The sequence below is a fragment of the Lepidochelys olivacea genome (genome assembly GCF_965140295.1).
Source record: "Lepidochelys olivacea isolate rLepOli2 genome assembly, chromosome: 1".
NCBI lineage: Eukaryota > Metazoa > Chordata > Testudines > Cheloniidae > Lepidochelys > Lepidochelys olivacea.
This window is the reverse complement of record NC_140411.1, coordinates 26,996,805-27,018,587: the sequence shown is the minus strand read 5'-3', so window position 1 is coordinate 27,018,587 and position 21,783 is coordinate 26,996,805.

The window sequence follows — 21,783 nt, the reverse complement described above, 5'->3', positions numbered from 1 at the left end:
GAGCAGGTCCTCAAAGAATGAATCCTGAAGCACTTACATGAGAGGAAAGTGATCAGGAACAGTCAGCATGGATTCACCAAGGGAAGGTCATGCCTGACTAATCTAATCGCCTTCTATGATGAGATTACTGGTTCTGTGGATGAAGGGAAAGCAGTGGATGTATTGTTTCTTGACTTTAGCAAAGCTTTTGACACGGTCTCCCACAGTATTCTTGTCAGCAAGTTAAAGAAGTATGAGCTGGATGAATGCACTATAAGGTGGGTAGAAAGTTGGCTAGATTGTCGGGCTCAACGGGTAGTGATCAATGGCTCCATGTCTAGTTGGCAGCCGGTGACAAGTGGAGTGCCCCAGGGGTCGGTCCTGGGGCCAGTTTTGTTCAATATCTTCATAAATGATCTGGAGGATGGTGTGGATTGTACTCTCAGCAAATTTGCGGATGATACTAAACTGGGAGGAGCGGTAGATACGCTGGAGGGCGGGCATAGGATACAGAGGGACCTACACAAATTGGGGGATTGGGCCAAAAGAAATCTGATGAGGTTCAATAAGGATAAGTGCAGGGTCCTGCACTTAGGACGAAAGAACCCAATGCACAGCTACAGACTAGGGACCAAATGGCTAGGCAGCAGTTCTGCGGAAAAGGACCTAGGGGTGACAGTGGACGAGAAGCTGGATATGAGTCAGCAGTGTGCCCTTGTTGCCAAGAAGGCCAATGGCATTTTGGGATGTATAAGTAGGGACATAGCGAGCAGATCGAGGGACGTGATCGTCCCCCTCTATTCGACATTGGTGAGGCCTCATCTGGAGTACTGTGTCCAGTTTTGGGCCCCACACTACAAGAAGGATGTGGATAAATTGGAGAGAGTCCAGCGAAGGGCAACAGAAATGATTAGGGGTCTGGAACACATGAGTTATGAGGAGAAGCTGAGGGAACTGGGATTGTTTAGTCTGCAGAAGAGAAGAAATGAGGGGGGATTTGATAGCTGCTTTCAACTACCTGAGAGGTGGTTCCAGAGAGGATGTTTCTAGACTATTCTCAGTGGTAGAAGAGGACAGGACAAGGAGTAATGGTCTCAAGTTGCAGAGGGGGAGGTTTAGGTTGGATATTAGGAAAACTTTTTCACTAGAAGCATGGTGAAACACTGGAATGCGTTACCTAGGGAGGTGGTGGAATCTCCTTCCTTAGATATTTTTAAGGTCAGGCTTGACAAAGCCTTGGCTGGAATGATTTAGTTGGGGATTGAGCAGGGGGTTGGACTAGATGACCTCCTGAGGTCCCTTCCAACCCTGATATTCTATGATATTCTATGATTCAAGAACCCGAGGGAAGGGACATGGCCCAATTTGCTGGGGTGGGTCTTTGCTCATGGTTTGGTTGATGAACCCTAGTTGTGGTGTTTTCCCAATTTAATGCTGATGTCGTTTACCTCATGTTATTAAAGATTCTCTGCTACACTGAGACTCTGTGCTTGTAGGAGGGGAAGTATTGCATCTTTGAGGCGCCCAGGGGTGTGTGTAAGATTTTCCCAGGTCACTGGGTGGGGGCTCGAGCCAGTTTTGCATTTGCTTTGATGAGAGGGAACACCTGTGTACTGAACCCAGCCCTTGCTGCTATCAACTCGTCCTGGCAGAAGGGTTACACTAGGAATAGTGAAGTCCTTGGGTCTCATGCTGATCTCACTGACAGTAAACTCCACTGAAAACCAGGATGAAACAATAGATGTAAATGAGATCAGAATCAGGCCCTTTGTATATTTTTTTTTAAACTGGCACTATGTTCATTTTTTCCTTTACTAGTGTGACAATTAAGATGGGGAAGAAAAACAGCAATAGACCCAAAAAGATTCATCAAGTACTGTATGGAATAAATTTTGTGTTCCCAAAATACTGTCTTGTTAACATAAATATGTTGTAGCATTAGAAGTGCTTTCTGTTAAATTTTCTCTGTTTTTAGTTGCTGCATTATGTGATGCTACATCAGTTAATGGTGCCAAGAACTAGTAAAGGGAGAGGTGCAAGATTATTTTAGATCACAGGAATGATGATATTCCGTAAAATACCTCTGGGATTTGGCCCTTTTAGGGTAAAAGGTGCTATAAAGTAAGGTGTTATGTTATACACATTTCTCATTTGTGGTAAATCTTGTAGGCAACTTGTCTGGCTCTGTTAAAAATGCAATAAAGGAATTATTAAATATTTGCTGTCATCCAGATTTTTTTGTTGTTGCTGTAAAAACCCATGAACGACCCAACATGGGCTCAGCCCTGAAAAGCACTGAGTTTTCTGATGTGGTGCTGAGCATCCTGAACTCCCCTTTAATGGATTTCATACAGTTTAAGACCTAAAGGGACTATTAGAAAACCTGGTCTGGTATATCCCAGGCCAATAAAATTTCACCCAGTAACCCCTGTGCTGAGCCCAGTAACGTGGGTTAGATTAACACATTTCAGTCCTCAGGAAACAAAACTGTGTGCCACAGGCAGAGAGCAAGAAAGGCTGAGGTGCCACTAATGTCTGAGGCCTCCACAATGGTAAGGAATTGCCTGGATAGCAATATGTCCAGATATCCTAGCAGGTGAGCTGTACCCCATGCTGCAGAGGAAGATGATTCCCCCCGTCCCCCAACATTCCTACCAATCTCATCTGGGGAAAAATTACTTCTGACCCCAAATCTGGCAATCAGTTAGACGTGGAACATGTGAGCAAAACTCACTAGCTAGAGGATTCTTTGTATTACCTCAGAGCATTTGTCCATCCTGCCTCATATCTCTGGCCATGGCCAATCCCTGATAGTTCAGAGGAAGATGACTCCTCCCCCAACAAACAAAACCACAAACACATCACGCCAATTGTGCAGAGGGGAAAGAATCCTTCCTGACCCTTGCAGGCAACAGGCTGAAGTCCTGAAGCATGAGATTTGATTACAGTGATTGTCTTTTTGCAGAGCTGGAAATATAATAAACATATTGAGGGTAATGCAGAGCTTTCCATTCTGACCTTGGCTCACAAAGGGAGTGAATAAATTGAGCATTTCATAGATTATAGTCAGTAGGCCTGTTTCAACACTCACGCTGGTGTAAATCACCAATAACTCTATTGACAATGGACTTACAGCATTGTCAAACTAGCATCAGTGAGAGGAGAATCAGGACTTGGCGGCCTCAGCATCCATTAGAGTAACTGATGCTGAAGAGAACAGATTGACATTCAGTTTGTGGCTCAGTCTGTCTTTTGTAGGCCAAACTGTTCTGTATGTGTTGACCAGAGTCTTCACTTTTAATACGCATTCCTTTTCATTTTAATTGGGGAATGCATACTACTGTAGCGACATGGCCATTACCAGTGATTTTTCCAAAGAATGAGCTGGACTCTGATCTGATAGAAAAGGAGACTTTTAGAAAAGTAAAAAGAAAAGGAGGACTTGTGGCACCTTAGAGACTAACAAACAAGTCCTCCTTTTCTTTTTGCGGATACAGACTAACATGGCTGCTACTCTGAAACCTTTTAGAAAAGTCTTAGTTTAGAAAAGGCAAGTGGGTATTTTAGCGGTATTTCTACCCAATTTCATCAAAATTCCATCTCTTTATGTTGTGCTCTTTGTCATTCCAGAGATGAACCTTTTAACATAGACATGGAAATGGTAAAAGAATGATTGGAATTGTTTTTCTGACAATCAAAAGGTAGTTATAATAATATGAATCAGACAGCTGCATCATATTCAAATGTCATTCAGTCAAAGTTATTAACTCAGTTTTTATAATAGCTCAAGAGGGTAGATTATCATGAAGTAATTCAATCATAAGGAACAGGTCTTTTAACTCTTGTAAGAGAAAACCTCTACAATTGATCTGCAGAACAAGAAGCAAATGACAAGAAAAGCAGAGCAATTACCCTACAGAATGGAATATTACCAACACTGTCTCAAATATTTTACACTTAAAATGAGTGCTTTATATTTTAAGGGGCAGTTTATACTGGACCAGAACTAAATCCCAATGAACTCAGTGAGAATCTTTCCATTGAGTTTAATGGGCCAGACCTATCTAAGGCAGCCTTACATATGGAAGCAGCATGTGTTAGTAGTTAGTGAGGGGAATTGGAAGTTAGGAGACTGGGGCTCTTATTATATTCATGCTTCTGACTCCCTGTGTGGTGTTAGGTAAATCACAAAGTCTTCTAATCTATAAAAGCGGGCTTAGGGTAGGAATTTTTGTCAGGGCCAGGCCATCTAGGACCAGCCGCTGGCCTGCTCTTTGGCTGACTTCACTGCTAGGCAACCAATAAGCCCAGCTACACTGCCTTGGAACTGACAGAGTAGCCACAGCACCTGATTGGTTGCTGATTTAGCAGCCCTGTTTATAAGCTTAGCACTCACAGCAGGTCAGTGACTTCTCAATGTGTATCATGCCTGCAGCTGTGCTTGCTTGCTAGCTCCTGCTCTAGCCCTTGCTCCAGCCTGTTTCCAGTCTATGCACCTGCCCTGTTCCTGTTCTGCTCTGGGCTTGTTTCTGAACCTCTTCCTGCTCCATCTACTGCCTGCTCTGGCTCCAGCTCCTGTTCCCCTCTGACTTCTGCTTTGATCCTTGGTCCTGTCTTTAGCTCATGACTCTGGGTTATCCTCCGGCTCTGGCATTTGACTTCTGTCCCTCTGGTACTGACCCTTGGCTCATTTGTGGGCTCTGTCCCCTTGGACCCAGCCCAAACCAGTAGACCGAAGTCTCATTTCAACCACTAGGGCTGGCTATCCGCTGCCTGGCTGGTCAGTTTTAAAGGCACCGAACGGGACTAGGTACCTTTGACAATCTCCGCCACAATACTTCCCCAGTTACCCTGTGATTTGAGATCCTTGGGTGAATGACTCTGAAGCCATTGAGAGTTGTCACTGTTTTTCATTGCACTAAATAAGTTGGTCGCCAAGACCAACATTTTTGTACCTGGATGACTAAAATTAGGCTCCTATATTCTGATTTAGATACCTTAGTTTAAGTAGCTTGATTTTTAAGAAGCTCTGAGCACCCATAAATCCCAGGAAGTAAATGGGAGCTGCACTTTTGAAAATCAGAGCACTTTCGATTTGCCGGTTTAACTTTGTGCATATCAGCTTGCATGTTTTGACTTATCTTTAGGGGGATAATATCCATCTTTATAAGAACATAAAAGCCGTGCACAATTTCCACATGGAAAATGTCTGCATTTGTGATATCATGTATATCATAGGTTTCAGAGTAGCAGCCGTGTTAGTCTGTATCCGCAAAAAGAAAAGGAGGACTTGTGGCACCTTAGAGAGTAACAAATTTATTTGAGCATAAGCTTTCGTGAGCCACAGCTCACTTCATCAGATACATGCAGTGGAAAACAGTGGGGAGATTTTATATACACGGAGAACATGAAACAATGGGTGTTACCATACACACTAAAAAGAAAAGGAGTACTTGTGGCACCTTACTCCTTTTCTTTTTGCGGATACAGACTAACATGGCTGCAACTCTGAAACCATACACACTGTAACAAGAGTGATTAGCTCACCTTACCTGATCACTCTCATTACAGTGTGTAACACCTATTGTTTCATGCTCTCTGTGGATATAAACCTCCCCACTGTATTTTCCACTTCATGCATCCAATGAAGTGAGCTGTAGCTCATGAAAGCTTATGCTCAAATGAATTTGTTAGTCTCTAAGGTGCCACAAGTACTCCTTTTCTTTTCACGTATATCATAGTTCCTTAGAGATTGAGACCAGAAGAGAGCAGATCATGTAGTCTGACTTTCTGTATATCATAGGCCATTAAACTACACCCAAATACCATATATTAAGTCTGAAGACTTTTGTTAGACCAAAGAGTCTAATCGTGAGGAAACTAATCTGTGTGCCACAGGCAGAGAATGGGAAAGGAATGCCACCAATGCCCCTGGTCTCTGCAATGGCAGAGAATTGATTAGGTGAAATATGACCAGATGATCCTAGCAGGCTAACCATGTATGCTGCAGAGGAAGGTGAGAAACCGCCAAGATCCCAGCTAATCTGACCCAGGGGAAAATTCTTTCCTGACTCTGGCGATTAGTATGACCCAGAGCATTTCTGAATTAATATTCCCAGAGGAGTCTTCTTTCTTGTCCCAGAATCGCTCTGCCTGCCTGGTACTATTTTAAAAGGGTGCTTTGTCACTCTAAATTGACATCACTCTCAGCTCTGATGGCGGAAGCTTGTTAATTAACTGGACAATTTAAAGGTGCAATTGGTATGTAAATACTCTTTTCCGTCGAGGTAGAGGCTTGCTGTTGATAAAAGTGTTGAGTTTTCTGTTGGAGGATGAGAGTGAAGAAACCACAGCAAGGAAACAAAGAGAGAGCAAATGAGTATCTGCTCTCAGATTCAATGTGACTTCTCTGTAAAAGCATCGGCAACAGTATTACTGTTAAAATTACAAGCTGTGATTCATAACCCTTTGATTTTTTTTTCTCCCGTTCAAAGAGATGGGTTGAAGCCAGTTCTGTGTTTGCTCTCCATTCCTACATGATTTTTTTTTTTGAGCAATTTAACATTAAGTTTTAATGAGAAGAAATTAGTGGGATATTAGTCTTTGGCTCATAGGATTAACATGGTAGATTTTTGCTATTGACAATAGGTTCCTTTAAACTTTGCTCATCCAGCCACTCTTGACTTGCTCTTATGTATAATTGATAAAGACACATCTATCATAACAGCTTTAGACTGAATTTAAATAAGCTGGACTGGACCTGATTCTAACTGCTCCCCCCAACTAATGTGGTGGTGGGGTAATTTCACTGATTGCTTCAGTTGTCAGTTGGGCTCTGCAAGGTTGCCAGGATCTCCTCATCATCTTGCATGATCAGGGTCAGAGTGTTTGTATGTGTCTGTATATGGACTTGAGTAGTGTTTCACTTATACCAGTTTTATACTCAGGTAAGCCCATTCACTTTAACAAATTTATTGCTGATGTACATAACTGTACATGGCTCAGACATCACATGTGGTACCAATATACATGTGACAGACTGCGGAACCATGTACCAAACTGTACTTATCATGCATTTGTGACACATACTCTGCCCACTAGGCTGACTCCAACAGAACTTTTGCTAATGAGTTCTGGCTCAGTTCCACAAAATCTTTTCTGCGCATTCATGCTCCTCTTGAGTTAACTCTCTGTGCATATGCTGATGTGCACATTTACTGTCAGGACTGTTTCCTAAAATAGCAATTTTAAAGCAAATATTGCTGAGCATTCAAAAATATTGAATTTTTATTCTTGAATATTCCCACCAGAAATCTGATTCTAACAATTATACTCTCTCTGTTAGAGAGAAGAAATATACCAGACAAGCTGCCTCCAATCAAAACAGCTCTAATTATAAATACTCACTGCTCACAACAAATTGCTATCAAATGATCTACAGACCAAAAGAGTATTAAAAGAAATGATTCTGCAAACAAACATATTTGGAAAGAAAACTATTTTGTTTATGGATAATTTGCAAGCCACAAATTTATCTATTTATCTTTCTTAAGATTTTATACTCCCACCCGTCTTTGTAGTATCTGAGCTATTTCCATTTAAAATCTTAGCAATAGCAAAGTCCCTAGTGGACTTAAGGGAGTCTCTACCACTTCTCTCTTTTTAGGGTTATAACTCTGGGTCAGGTAGGGATTTTGGGTGGGGACTGGTTGGGATTTAGACATTAGCAGGGAGTGTCAGCATTGTGAATGCCATTATTCTGGTTGTGACGTTGCATTCTATATGATTTTATGAAAATATGCTAATGAGTATGAATATAATGTAACTGGAATATGCTTCATGCAAAAAGTCTCTTGTAAGGTATCATTACAAAGCTTATAATCTACTAAGTGTGGTCATCCTATTTGTACGTATGTATGATTCTTGTGTCTGAACCTAGAAATATGAAATGTAACTCTGAGGGCTTATTGTAGTTATGCAAAGTGTGGGCCATTAATGGTGGTTTGGAATCTTGATGGCTCCCATCAACCAGGACAACTGACTGTGGATGGCTCTGTTTGCAGGCAGGCCTTCCTGTGAGTCAGGCTGGGAGGAATGAAGGCTTGGGGGTCTCACAGGACATGTGACCATGCCACCTGAACTGGAATCCATCTTTAACATGGTGCTTTTCCATTTAGAAGGGGGGCTGGGGACCCAGAGAGACAAAAGATTCCCGCCTTGTGCCAAAGCCATATAAGGGGGTGGAACAGAACAAAGGGGGCGGCAATCATGAGAAATCCCCTAGCTACCCCCTGATCTGGAACAAGGGTTGTACCAGGGGAAAGGATTGTGTCCAGACTAGGAAGGCATCCAGTCTGTGAAAGAAACATGTTGAAACTTCTCTGAGGGTGAGATTTTATCTGTAATCACTTTCTTACATTTCTTGTATTTGGCATAGACTTGCTTGTTTTATTTTATTTTGCTTGGTAATTCACTTTGTTCTGTCTGTTATTACTTGGAACCACATAAATCCTACTTTTTGTATTTAAAAATCACTTTTTACTTATTAATTAACCCAGAGTATGTATTAATACCGGGGGGCAAACAGCTATGCATATCTCTCTATCAGTGTTATAGAGGGTGAACAATTTATGAGTTTACCCTGTATAAGCTTTATATAGGGTAAAACAGATTTATGTGAGGTTTGGACCCCATTGGGAGCTGGGCATCTGAGTGTTAGAGACCGGAGCACTTCTTAAGCTGTTTTCAGTTAAGCCCACAGCTTTTATGGGACATGGTTCAGACCTGGGTCTGGGTTTGCAGCCGGCTAGCGTGTCTGGCGAAAACCAGGCAGGGCACTGAACCCCCAAGCTGGCAGGGAAAACGGGCTAGGAGGTAGTCTCAACACATCAGCTGGCAGTTCCCAAGTGGGGTTTCTGTGAGCCAACTCATCGCACTGGTAGAAAGTTTTTTTTGAAGAGAAAGGTTTTGCAGTGTTTCCTAAAGACACTCAGACTCTGGATTCTCCTGATTGTCTCTGGACATTTTGTTCCATAGCTGGATTCCCCTCTGCTTAGGGTATGGCTACACTACAAGGTTTTTAGCAACATGGCAAAAAGTGGTTAGTGCTCCTTGTTCCCATTTTGAGTTGGATTGGTTGATTGCTATGCAGTGCTGCCAATTCTAACAATTTTAGTGCAAGTCTTATGATATTTGGTGTTTGTTTGGCAGAAAGGTCCATTAGTCCCGTGATTAGCAAAGAATCCCAGCTTTTATTTAAAAGCAAAGAGTTCACCTGAGTGAACCCTAGAGGTGCAGAGGCCAAAAGCTAATAAAAAGAACCCAAAATGTATTGTTTCAGAGTAACAGCTGTGTTAGTCTGTATTCGCAAAAAGAAAAGGAGTACTTGTGGCACCTTAGAGACTAACCAATTTATTAGAGCATAAGCTTTCGTGAGCTACAGCTCACTTCACAAGTACTCCTTTTCTTTTTCCAAAATGTATTATTTCTAAGAACCTCATGATTTTTAGTGGCCTGACAGGGTTTTTAAATGATTGCAGCTGGCAATACAGTATCGTTCACATAGGGTTGTTCATGGCTTTCTGATTGGAAATGGGCACCAGGGGATGGATCACTTGATGATTACCTGTTCTGTTCATTCTTTCTGAAGCACCTGGTGGTATTGGCCACTGTCGGAAGACAGGATACTGGGCGAGATGGATATTTGGTCTGACCCAGTATGGCTGTTCTTATTAGCTGACCCTACTTTGTATGGTCGAAGGGCTAGCAGAAGCCATTTGGACTCATTTTCTTCCTCTGCACTGACTCATTGTATCACTTTGGGCAAGTGATTTAGCCTCTCTTTGGCACCGATCCTGCATTGTGATCGTGTGAGCATGCTGCTTTGTCCACATAGAGTCCTGTTGGCTTTAGGGTTGCCAGGTGTCCAGTTTTTTACCAGAACACCCAGTTGAAAAGGGACCCTGGTGGCTCTGGTCATCATCGCCAATCGGGCTGTTAAAAGTCCGGTCAGTGGTGCTGCAGCGTTAAGGAAGACTAGCCCCTACTTGTCCTGGAACCGTGCTGTGCCCCAGAAATGGCCAGCAGGTTTGGCTTCTTGGTGGGAGGGCCACAAGGCTCCACGTGCTGCCCCCACCCTGTGCACCGGCTCTGCACTCCCATTGGCCAGGAACTATGGCCAATGGGAGAGGAGGGGCAGGAGGGCAGTGCCTGCGGGCGAGAGCAGTGCGTGGAGCCTCCTGGCCCCCCAGCCTAAGAGCTGGATATGTTGGCTGCTTCTGGGGTGCAGCACAGTGCCAGGACAGGCAGGGAGCCTGCCTTAGCCCCACTGCACCACTGACCCAGGAGCTGCCTGAGGTAAGCCTGTGCCCGAGTCCCTGCCCCAGCCCTGAGTCTCCCCAAACCTGGAAATCTGATGAGGTTCAATAAGGATAAGTGCAGGGTCCTGCACTTAGGACGGAAGAACCCAAGGCACAGCTACAGACTAGGGACCGAATGGCTAGGCAGCATTTCTGCGGAAAAGGACCTAGGGGTGACAGTGGACGAGAAGCTGGATATGAGTCAGCAGTGTGCCTTTGCTGCCAAGAAGGCCCATGGCATTTTGGGATGTATAAGTAGGGGCATAGTGAGCAGATCGAGGGACGTGATCGTCCCCCTCTGTTCGACATTGGTGAGGCCTCATCTGGAGTACTGTGTCCAGTTTTGGGCCCCACACTACAAGAAGGATGTGGATAAATTGGAGAGAGTCCAGCGAAGGGCAACAAAAATTATTAGGGGTCTGGAACACATGAGTTATGAGGAGAAGCTGAGGGAACTGGGATTGTTTAGTCTGCGGAAGAGAAGAATGAGGGGGGATTTGATAGCTGCTTTCAACTACCTGAGAGGTAGTTCCAGAGAGGATGGTTCTAGACTATTCTCAGTGGTGGAAGAGGACAGGACAAGGAGTAATGGTCTCAAGTTGCAGTGGGGGAGGTTTAGGTTGGATATTAGGAAAAACTTTTTCACTAGGAGGGTGGTGAAACACTGGAATGCATTGCCTAGGGAGGTGGTGGAATCTTCTTCCTTAGACGTTTTTAAGGTCAGGCTTGACAAAGCCCTGGCTGGGATGATTTAATTGGGGATGGGTCCTGCTTCTGAGCAGGGGGTTGGACTAGATGACCTCCTGAGGTCCCTTCCAACCCTGATATTCTATGATTCTATGATTCTATGGAGCCCCCTTCTGCACCCCAAACCCCTCATCCCCAGCTCCAACCCAGAGCCAGCACCCCCAGACCAGAGGCTATACCCCCTCCTGCATCCCAACCCCCCTGCCTCAACCTGCAGCCCTCTCCTGCATTCCAAATCCCTCAGGCCCCAGCCTGGAGCCCCCTCCTGCACCCCAAACCCCTCATCTAGGCCCCACCCCAGAGCCCTTATCCCCTGCCAGAGCCCTCATGCTCTCCCACACCCCAATTCTCTGCCCAAGACCAGAACCCCTCCCTCACCCTGAATCCCTCATTTCTGGCCCCACCCAAGAGCCCACACCCCCAGTTAGAGCCCTCACCCTCCTTACCCCAACCCCCTGCCCTAGCCCAGTGAAAGTTAGTGAGGGTGGGGGAGAGCGAGCCACGGAGAAAGGGGGAATGTAGTGAGCAGTGGGCGGGGCCTTGGGGAAGGGGCGGGGAGGGGCCTCAGGGAAGGGGCAGGGCTAGGATGTTCAGTTTTGTGTGATTAGAAAGTTGGCAACCCTAGTTGGTTTTGATAATAGAAAAGGATTCCACTATGCACTGTGCGTGACTAATGGGTAGGACGGCCATTCCTGAATAGCTTTTCCATTGGGTTTAAGTCAGTCTAAGGCCTTGTCTATGCTACCATGGTAAGTCAACCTAAGTTACGCTACTTCAGTTATGTGAATAACGTAACTGAAGTGGATGTAGCTTAGGTCTACTTACCATGGTGTGTACACCGCACTGGGTCGACAGGAGATGCCCTCCTGCTGACTTACCTTACTCTGCTTGGGGAGCTGGAGTACCAGAGTCAATGGGAGAGTGCTCTGCCATCGACATAGTAGGTCTTCACCAGACCTGCTAAATCGACATCACTGCATTGATCGCAGCAGTGCTGATCTCCCGGTAAGTGTAGTTATGGCCTAAAAAGTGTCCTTCCGGGCTGCACTTTCAAGACAGGTTTCCCTGCATTAACTGAGAATGAACTTGGGCTAGTGTAATACCAACTACTGGGTTAGCTGAGGTCATTAGTAAGGATCTCAGTTAAAGCTGGTCATTGCGAAGAGAATCAATGGGACATTTTTGCAATCACTTCTACCTCTTCATGTTTGCAGGTAAATGCTTTAATTATGCAGTCACTCTGGGTAAAGGGGCTGTTGAAAGGGTGATAGAGGAAAGCACTAAGGCTTTGTTGAAGAATCCCATTGACTTCAATGGGCTTTTCAGGCCATAAAGCAGGTACTTGAGTGAATCCAGATACTTAAGTCAAGACAGCACTTAAACATATGTTTAACTTTAAGCAGGCGCTTAAGTACCATATTGGCATTTTAGGTCAAATATTTATTCAGGTACAAATGTTTCTATACTCTTGTCAAGTTCTAGAGTAGAAGCCGTGTTAGTCCGTATCCGCAAAAAGAAAAGGAGTACTTGTGGCACCTTAGAGACTGTGATTTCAGAAATAGTGATGTTAGATGGGTCCATAATTGATTAGCCTGTAAAGATGGTTGATGTTGTTTTTTTAAATTAAAAAAAAATTAAACGAATTTTTAAAAAACAACATATGTTAAACAACATTTTAATGAAAAATGTTCCCTGTTTTTTGACCACGTATGGACTTTGATTTTCAGAAAAAGGAAAGTTTGCCCAGTCCCATCCCTCCAAACCTCTTTTTAACTGTTTTTGAAGATGTCTAGTTAATTGTGGTTTGAATTTATTTAAGGGAGATTATACAAGGGAAGGTATCCGGGGCAAACTCTGCATTGAATTGGTAAGTATATCTGTGTCCCTGTTGATTTTTCAGGGTGTCACACTGTTGCCAGAGTATTAGAGAGACAGGGCGAGTGAGGTAATATCTTTTATTGGACTAACTTCTGCTGGTGAAAGAGACAAGCTTTTGAGCAACACATAGCTCTTCTTCAGGCCTGACCTCAAAAGCTTGTCTCTCTCTCCCCAGCAGAAGATGGTCCAATAAAAGATATTACCTCACCTGCCTTGTCTCTCTAATACCCTGGGACCCACACCGCTACAACTACACTGTTGCCTGAACAGACATTTGAGCTGTAAAATTTTCAGGAAGTACCATAAATAGTATTCTCAACAAGAACGTAATGTTGGCAGAACAGAAGTTGAAATAGCAGCCATGCAGGGTAATTGTGGATATCCCTGAGGCTTTGAAGAAAAGTGAGACCATATGTTTGCTGCTAGGGTGACTGAAAAGCCACGGCCCTTGAACTTCACTGATTCTCTTTAATACACTGATGGAACTGTAATGATTTTAATAAGCTGGATGCTCAGATACATAAGGTTGCTTGCCCCCTGCATAGGTCTCTTGTCTCACTAAATCAATTAATAGTTTGCAGCTCAGTCTGTGTGGTGAGGGGCTGCTGGATGCCCAGGCTGAAGACGAAGGAAACAAATGCATTTGTGACCTCTCCAACTAAGCCCAGGGGGGTACTTAGATAGCACTCAGACTATACTGCACTTTCAGGACATTTTAGCAGCTGGTAGAAAGACACACAGGTGAGGGAACAGAATGGTCTGTGATTTGGTGCAGCATGATTTTGATGGTCTCCTCCACACAGACAGCAATTTTATGCTATTTGGGTCTGAACATGCACAAATTCAGCAGAATGACTTGACTGAGATCTCTCTTAAATCTGTGACCCAGGAATTCAACCTAACTGGTTCTGAAACATCAATCTTTTAAAAGAATTACCATTGTACTAGGCCTTGAGAAATCAACAACAATTGTTGGAGTGTAGTCATTTTAAGTACTACAAAAGAGCGTCTTTATGGAGGGACATCTTGTTGGCTATTGAAGGCATGTTTGGACCATAATCAGCTGTTAGTGTGAAAATTGTGACTCAAGTACTTCACTGCCTCAAAGCTAGATTCTGGGTGGTGGTTGTACAAAGTACTTGTCTGTACACTAGCTGCAGGACTGATGTAAATCATGATGAGCAGTGCTAAATTAAACACTCATTGGAGATGCATGAGTAGGAAATGAGCAGATCCTCTGGTGACAAGTGCTATGGAAATGACTATAAACAAATGTATACAGTGTGTCTGGTGAGCGAGCATAGGCTCCTCGTAAGTTCTTGGTCTATCAGCATCCATGCAAAATGGATGTAAACTGCTACTACCAGTGGAAGCGAGTGGAAAATTTTCATTTGGTAACATTTTCCTTCCACTTGGCGCGAATGTAATGACTGCACAAGGTGCCAGACAATGGAGAATTCAGACGCCTGTGTATATTCAGTATTATATCTAATGACTGTAATAAAAAAAATAAGTTTTGGCTACTTTACATTCCTTTAGCACTGCAATGTCAAGATAAACACTGGTCACTACCTGTGGTGAAATTCTGGATCCATTGAAAACAATAACAAAACTCCCATTGCCTTCAACAGAGTCTGGATTATTATTATTATTCAGTGGAGCGTCTAGATTATATTTCTATTTCCTGCATTAGCAACAGAATTGTAAACTACATTTCCACTTTTGCCCTTAGACCCGTGTAACCCCAATGAAGACAATGGGGTTACAGAGGTATAACTGAGGGCAGAATTTGGTCTGCAGAATCTCTGTTAAAAGAAGCCAGAAATAACATAACATGGCTTTCAGATCCCAGGTTGAATTTGCTGGGCTGCCTGTAATAAATACAATAAAAACATGTATTTTCATCTTTAAAGAAAACTTTGATCTAGAAATCTGAGGCAATGAATATGAGATTGCATTATGTCATTTTTACACCTTTACTTCTCAGAGTAGAACTACACTTTAACTACACTATTATGGTTTCACATAACTTTCATTCCTTCTCTGGTATATTCAAAAGTCCTGTTGATGTTGAACTGGGCAAGCTGAGTATTGGCACAGCACTTAATGAATGAAGCTTTTTGTTCAGTGATAGAAGGATGTGTCACTAGATAATATAATGATCCCAGATGTCACATTCAGTGAAGTATACACTGTTTAAAGATAGTTATTTTGATTTCCCTGAGACTCTACTTTATTAGAACAAGGAAAACAGTATTATCCTGAAAGTTTCTTTCTTTGCTTCACTGAGAGACCTTCTACCAAAATCCTCTTCAGAATCTTACCTGCCTAGATGCCAGATAGTGCTTTTTCACCTGGTTCTGGCCTTGTTTCATTACAGGAACTGAGAATCCCTGAGAAGAGTTGCTTGCCTGTGGAAAGTAGGAAACCTAGCGCAGTTTCTATAGCCTTGAGTTTACAGCTTCTTAGTCTGATAGATTTTTAGGTCAGAATTTAGAACATGTATTCTGACTCTGGCCCCTTCATTTAATCTGACCTCCAGACAGTTTCTGTGCTGAACCGTGATTCTGGTGGTATATTGCCTAGCTATAAGGAAACACTTTGGTAAGCAGGACATCTTACCCCAATGTAAAGCTTGCACTACTAGCCATATGTTCCTGTAGTTTTGCATTGATCTTGTGTGACTGAAATAGAGGTTTAGACTGAAATTCCTAAGAGCTATTTCTTTGGTTCCAGGTAAAGCTCAAGTCCAGACACTGACTTGGTATTTGTAGAGTATGGGTAAATGGGTGAGGTTTAGCATCTATCCTCACAAATGAATCCAGGCTTCTCTAGGTGTAAGGTTTATAGTGTGATATAGGAAATAAACAAGGTGTTGATCAAGAAATCAGGTGAGACTTTAAAACCATACTGTTAGGCTATAACCATAACAAGCCATTTCCTTCTTTCTCTGTGTTCATTTTTTGCAAGATAAGGTTTTTCCTCCCCAAAGGACATGATCCTGAGAGATGCTGAACACCCCCAACTCTTATTGGCCTCAAATGCTTATTTTCTACTTGTTGTGAGTGACCCTAACAAAACCATTTTATGGAAATCAAAAGTGACTTCTTTTTAACATGCTCTTTGCTGAGAGAAGAGCTGTAACCTCACTACGCACAGCTGTAGTAACAGATCCCTTGATCAGTCATCTTTCTCACCAGATCAGCTCAAAGCCTTCTACACTTTGCTTATAATTTAATTAAAAATGCAAGGAAAAAAGTTACCCTTTTATGCATGTGCTTTGAGAGGAATAAAAGATTGCAAGTGAAGAACGTACAATAATCCTGTCTATTTACAAGTCTGAGAATTTTATGAAAATGCGGGAAAAAATGTTCTGATTAGAAAGGCATTTTGATTTAAAACAAAAGGGGTCACTTTTTAAAAAGTTTTAAAAGACAAGGTTTTTGTAAAATACATTTGTAAAAGAAATTGCCAGCCTACTTTCAATGATTGGTGTTAGCCAGAGCTACTTAAACCAAAATCCCAGATCCAAACCTCTAGAAGTTTGGATCTACCTGGAAAATTTTTGCAGATGAAATGATAAAGCTGACTGTTTCTCCTTTACATGCTGTCCTCTGATGTAAATATTAAAGTTTTTCTTTTATCCAAAGATGGAGCACTTGTTGTCTTCTTATGACAGTCACCCATGGCCCTAAAAATTAAAGACATAACCATCATTCTCATAAATCCATTGTCCTGATTATGTGCATATTTGTGGGCTTCATACAATGAGCTTTCAGTGTTTTGCTTGAGACATGGAGATGCATCTTGTGGCTGGCTAAGGTGCACCCATAAGAATAAAAAGGGCAGGGGTATTTTTTTTCTTGGTGGTTATATCTGTTCTATCTGTGAACCATTGGAAGCTGGTGCACAGATGTGACATCACCAAGAAGGCCCAATTAGAATGCAGTGTTTAAAGAAACTGTCATAAATATAAAGGGAAGGGTAAACCCCTTTAAAATCCCTCCTGGCCAGAGGAAAAATCCTCTCACCTGTAAAGGGTTAAGAAGCTAAAGGTAACCTCGCTGGCACCTGACCAAAATGACCAATGAGGAGACAAGATACTTTCAAAAGCTGGGAGGAAGGAGAGAAACAAAGGGTCTGTGTCTGTTGGTATGCTGCTTTTGCCGGGAATAGAACAGGAATGGAGTCTTAGAACTTTTTAAAAAAAAGGAGTACTTGTGGCACCTTAGAGACTAACCAATTTATTTGAGCATGAGCTTTTGTGAGCTACAGCTCACTTTATCGGATGCGTACCGTGGAAACTGCAGAAGACATTATATACACACAGAGACCATGAAACAATACCTCCTCCCACCCCACTGTCCTGCTGGTAATAGCTTATCTAAAGTGATCATCAAGTTGGGCCATTTCCAGCACAAATCCAGGTTTTCTCACCCTCCGCCCCCGCCCCCCCACAAACTCACTCTCCTGCTGGTAATAGCCCATCCAAAGTGACAACTCTCTTCACAATGTGTATGATAATCAAGGTGGGCCATTTCCTGCACAAATCCAGGTTCTCTCACTCCCTCACCCCCCTCCAAAAACCACACACACAAACTCACTCTCCTGCTGGTAATAGCTTATCCAAAGTGACCACTCTCCCTACAATGTGCATGATAATCAAGGTGGGCCATTTCCAGCACAAATCCAGGTTTTCTCACCCCCCACCCCCACCCCCATACACACACAAACTCACTCTCCTGCTGGTAATAGCTTATCAAAAGTGATCATCAAGTTGGGCCATTTCCAGCACAAATCCAGGTTTTCTCACCCTCCGCCCCCCCCCCCAAACTCACTCTCCTGCTGGTAATAGCCTATCCAAAGTGACCACTCTCTTCACAATGTGTATGACAATCAAGGTGGGCCATTTCCTGCACAAATCCAGGTTCTCTCACCCCCTCACCCCCCCTCCAAAAACCACACACACAAACTCACTCTCCTGCTGGTAATAGCTTATCCAAAGTGACCACTCTCCCAACAATGTGCATGATAATCAAGGTGGGCCATTTCCAGCACAAATCCAGGTTTTCTCACCCCGCCACCCCCATACACACACCAAAAGGACTGAAGGTAAAAAATCCATTACAATCTACATACCACACAGACTATGCTGACAGCTTGTGCCACACGCTCTCAAAGAAACTGCGGAACCACCTGATCAACATCCTCTACAGCAAACAGGGAAAGATTAAGAATGAGCTCTCAAAAATGGATACTCTAATAAAAAACCAACCTTCCACACAAACTTCCTCGTGGCTGGACTTTACTAAAACTAGACAAGCCATTTACAACGCACACTTTGCTTCTCTACAAAAGAAAAAGGACACTAAACTTTCTAAACTACTACATGCTACAAGGGGCCACAGCAATGGTTCCCTCAACCCACCTAGCAATATTGTTAACCTATCCAACTATACTCTCAGCCCAGCAGAAGCAGCTGTCCTATCTCGGGGCCTCTCCTTCTGCCCCTCCACCCCCACGAACATGATACAGTTCTGTGATGACCTAGAATCCTATTTTCGACGTCTCCGACTCAAGGAATATTTCCAAAACACCTCTGAACAACATACTAATCCACAGAGGCCTCCCTACCAACACTACAAAAAGAAGGATTCTAGGTGGACTCCTCCTGAAGGTCGAAACAGCAGACTGGACTTCTACACAGAGTGCTTCCGCCGACGTGCACGGGCTGAAATTGTGGAAAAGCAGCATCACTTGCCCCATAACCTCAGCCATGCGGAACGCAATGCCATCCACAGCCTCAGAAACAACTCTGACATCATAATCAAAAAGGCTGACAAAGGTGATGCTGTTGTCATCATTAATAGGTCGGAATATGAACAAGAGGCTGCTCGGCAGCTCTCCAACACGAGTTTCTACAAGCCATTACCCTCTGATCCCACTGAGAGTTACCAAAAGCAACTACAGCATTTGCTCAAGAAACTTCCTGAAAAAGCACAAGATCAAATCCGCACAGACACACCCCTGGAACCCCGACCTGGGATATTCTATCTACTACCCAAGATCCATAAACCTGGAAATCCTGGGCGCCCCATCATCTCAGGCATTGGCACCCTGACAGCAGGATTGTCTGGCTATGTAGACTCCCTCCTCAGGCCCTACGCTACCAGCACTCCCAGCTACCTTCGAGACACCACTGGCTTCCTGAGGAAACTTCAATCCATCGGTGATCTTCCTGATAACACCATCCTGGCCACTATGGATGTAGAAGCCCTCTACACCAACATTCCACACAAAGATGGACTACAAGCCATCAAGAACACTATCCCCGATAATGTCACGGCTAACCTAGTGGCTGAACTTTGTGACTTTGTCCTTACCCATAACTATTTTACATTTGGGGACAATGTATACCTTCAGATCAGCGGCACTGCTATGGGTACCCGCATGGCCCCACAGTATGCCAACATTTTTATGGCTGATTTAGAACAATGCTTCCTCAGCTCTCGTCCCCTAAAGCCCCTACTCTACTTGCGCTATATTGATGACATCTTCATCATCTGGACCCATGGAAAAGAAGCCCTTGAGGAATTCCACCATGATTTCAACAATTTCCATCCCACCATCAACCTCAGCCTGGTCCAGTCCACACAAGAGATCCACTTCCTGGACACTACAGTGCTAATAAACAATGGTCACATAAACACCACCCTATACCGGAAACCTACTGACCGCTATTCCTACCTACATGCCTCCAGCTTTCACCCTGACCACACCACACGATCCATCGTCTATCTACAGCCAAGCTCTGCGATACAACCGCATTTGCTCCAACCCCTCAGACAGAGACAAACACCTACAAGATCTCTGTCAAGCTTTCTTACAACTACAATACCCACCTGCGGAAGTGAAGAAACAGATTGATAGAGCCAGAAGAGTTCCCAGAAGTCACCTACTACAGGACAGGCCTAACAAAGAAAATAACAGAACACCACTAGCCGTCACCTTCAGCCCCCAACTAAAACCCCTCCAACACATTATTAAGGATCTACAACCTATCCTGAAGGATGACCCAACACTCTCACAAATCTTGGGAGACAGGCCAGTCCTTGCCTACAGACAGCCCCGCAACCTGAAGCAAATACTCACCAACAACCACATACCACACAACAGAACCACTAACCCAGGAACCTATCCTTGCAACAAAGCCCGTTGCCAACTGTGCCCACATATCTATTCAGGGGACACCATCACAGGGCCTAATAACATCAGCCACACTATCAGAGGCTCGTTCACCTGCACATCCACCAACGTGATATATGCCATCATGTGCCAGCAATGCCCCTCTGCCATGTACATTGGTCAAACTGGACAGTCTCTGCGTAAAAGAATAAATGGACACAAATCAGATGTCAAGAATTATAACATTCATAAACCAGTCGGAGAACGCTTCAATCTCTCTGGTCACGCAATCACAGACATGAAGGTCGCTATCGTAAAACAAAAAAACTTCAAATCCAGACTCCAGCGAGAAACTGCTGAATTGGAATTCATTTGCAAATTGGATACTATTAATTTAGGCTTAATTAGAGACTGGGAGTGGCTAAGTCATTATGCAAGGTAGCCTATTTCCCCTTGTTTTTTCCTACCCCCCCCCCCCCAGACGTTCTGGTTAAACTTGGATTTAAACTTGGAGAGTGGTCAGTTTGGATGAGCTATTGCCAGCAGGAGAGTGAGTTTGTGTGTGTGTGTGTGTCCCCGGGAGGGGGGAGGGGTGAGAAAGCCTGGATTTGTGCTGGAAATGGCCCACCTTGATTACCATGCACATTGTAGGGAGAGTGGTCACTTTGGATGGGCTATTACCAGCAGGAGAGTGAGTTTGTGTGTGTGGGGGGGGGGGGGGTGGAGGGTGAGAAAACCTGGATGTGTGCTGGAAATGGCCCAACTTGATGATCACTTTAGATAAGCTATTACCAGCAGAACAGTGGGGTGGGAGGAGGTATTGTGTCATGGTCTCTGTGTGTATATAATGTCTTCTGCAGTTTCCACGGTATGCATCCGATGAAGTGAGCTGTAGCTCACGAAAGCTCATGCTCAAATAAATTGGTTAGTCTCTAAGGTGCCACAAGTACTCCTTTTCTTTTTGTGAATACAGACTAACACGGCTGTTACTCTGAAACCTTAGAACTTTTAGTAAGTAATCTAGTTAGGTATGCGTTAGATTATGATTTCTTTAAATGGCTGAGAAAAGAACTGTGCTGAATAGAATGACTATTTCTGTCTGTGTGTCTTTTTTGTAACTTAAGGTTTTGCCTAGAGGGATTCTCTATGTTTTGAATCTAATTACCCCGTAAGGTATCTACAATCCTGATTTTACAGAGGTGATTCCTTTACCTCTATTTACTTCTATTTCTATTAAAAGTCTTCTTGTAAGAAAACTGAATGCTTTTTCATTGTTCTCAGATCCAAGGGTTTGGGTCTGTGGTCACCTATGCAAATTGGTGAGGATTTTTACCAAACCTTTCCCAGGAAGTGGGGTGCAAGGGTTGGGAGGATTTTTGGGGGAAAGACGTGTCCAAACTACGTTTCCCAGTAAACCCAGTTAGAGTTTGGTGGTGGCAGTGGATATTCCAAGGACAAAGGATAAAATTAATTTGTACCTTGGGGAAGTTTTAACCTAAGCTGGTAAAAGTAAGCTTCGGAGGTTTTCATGCAGATCCCCACATCTGTACCCTAGAGTTCAGAGTGGGGGAGGAACCTTGACAGAAACAATTTTCAAAGCCATATGAGATATAAATATACTATGGAAAAATATACA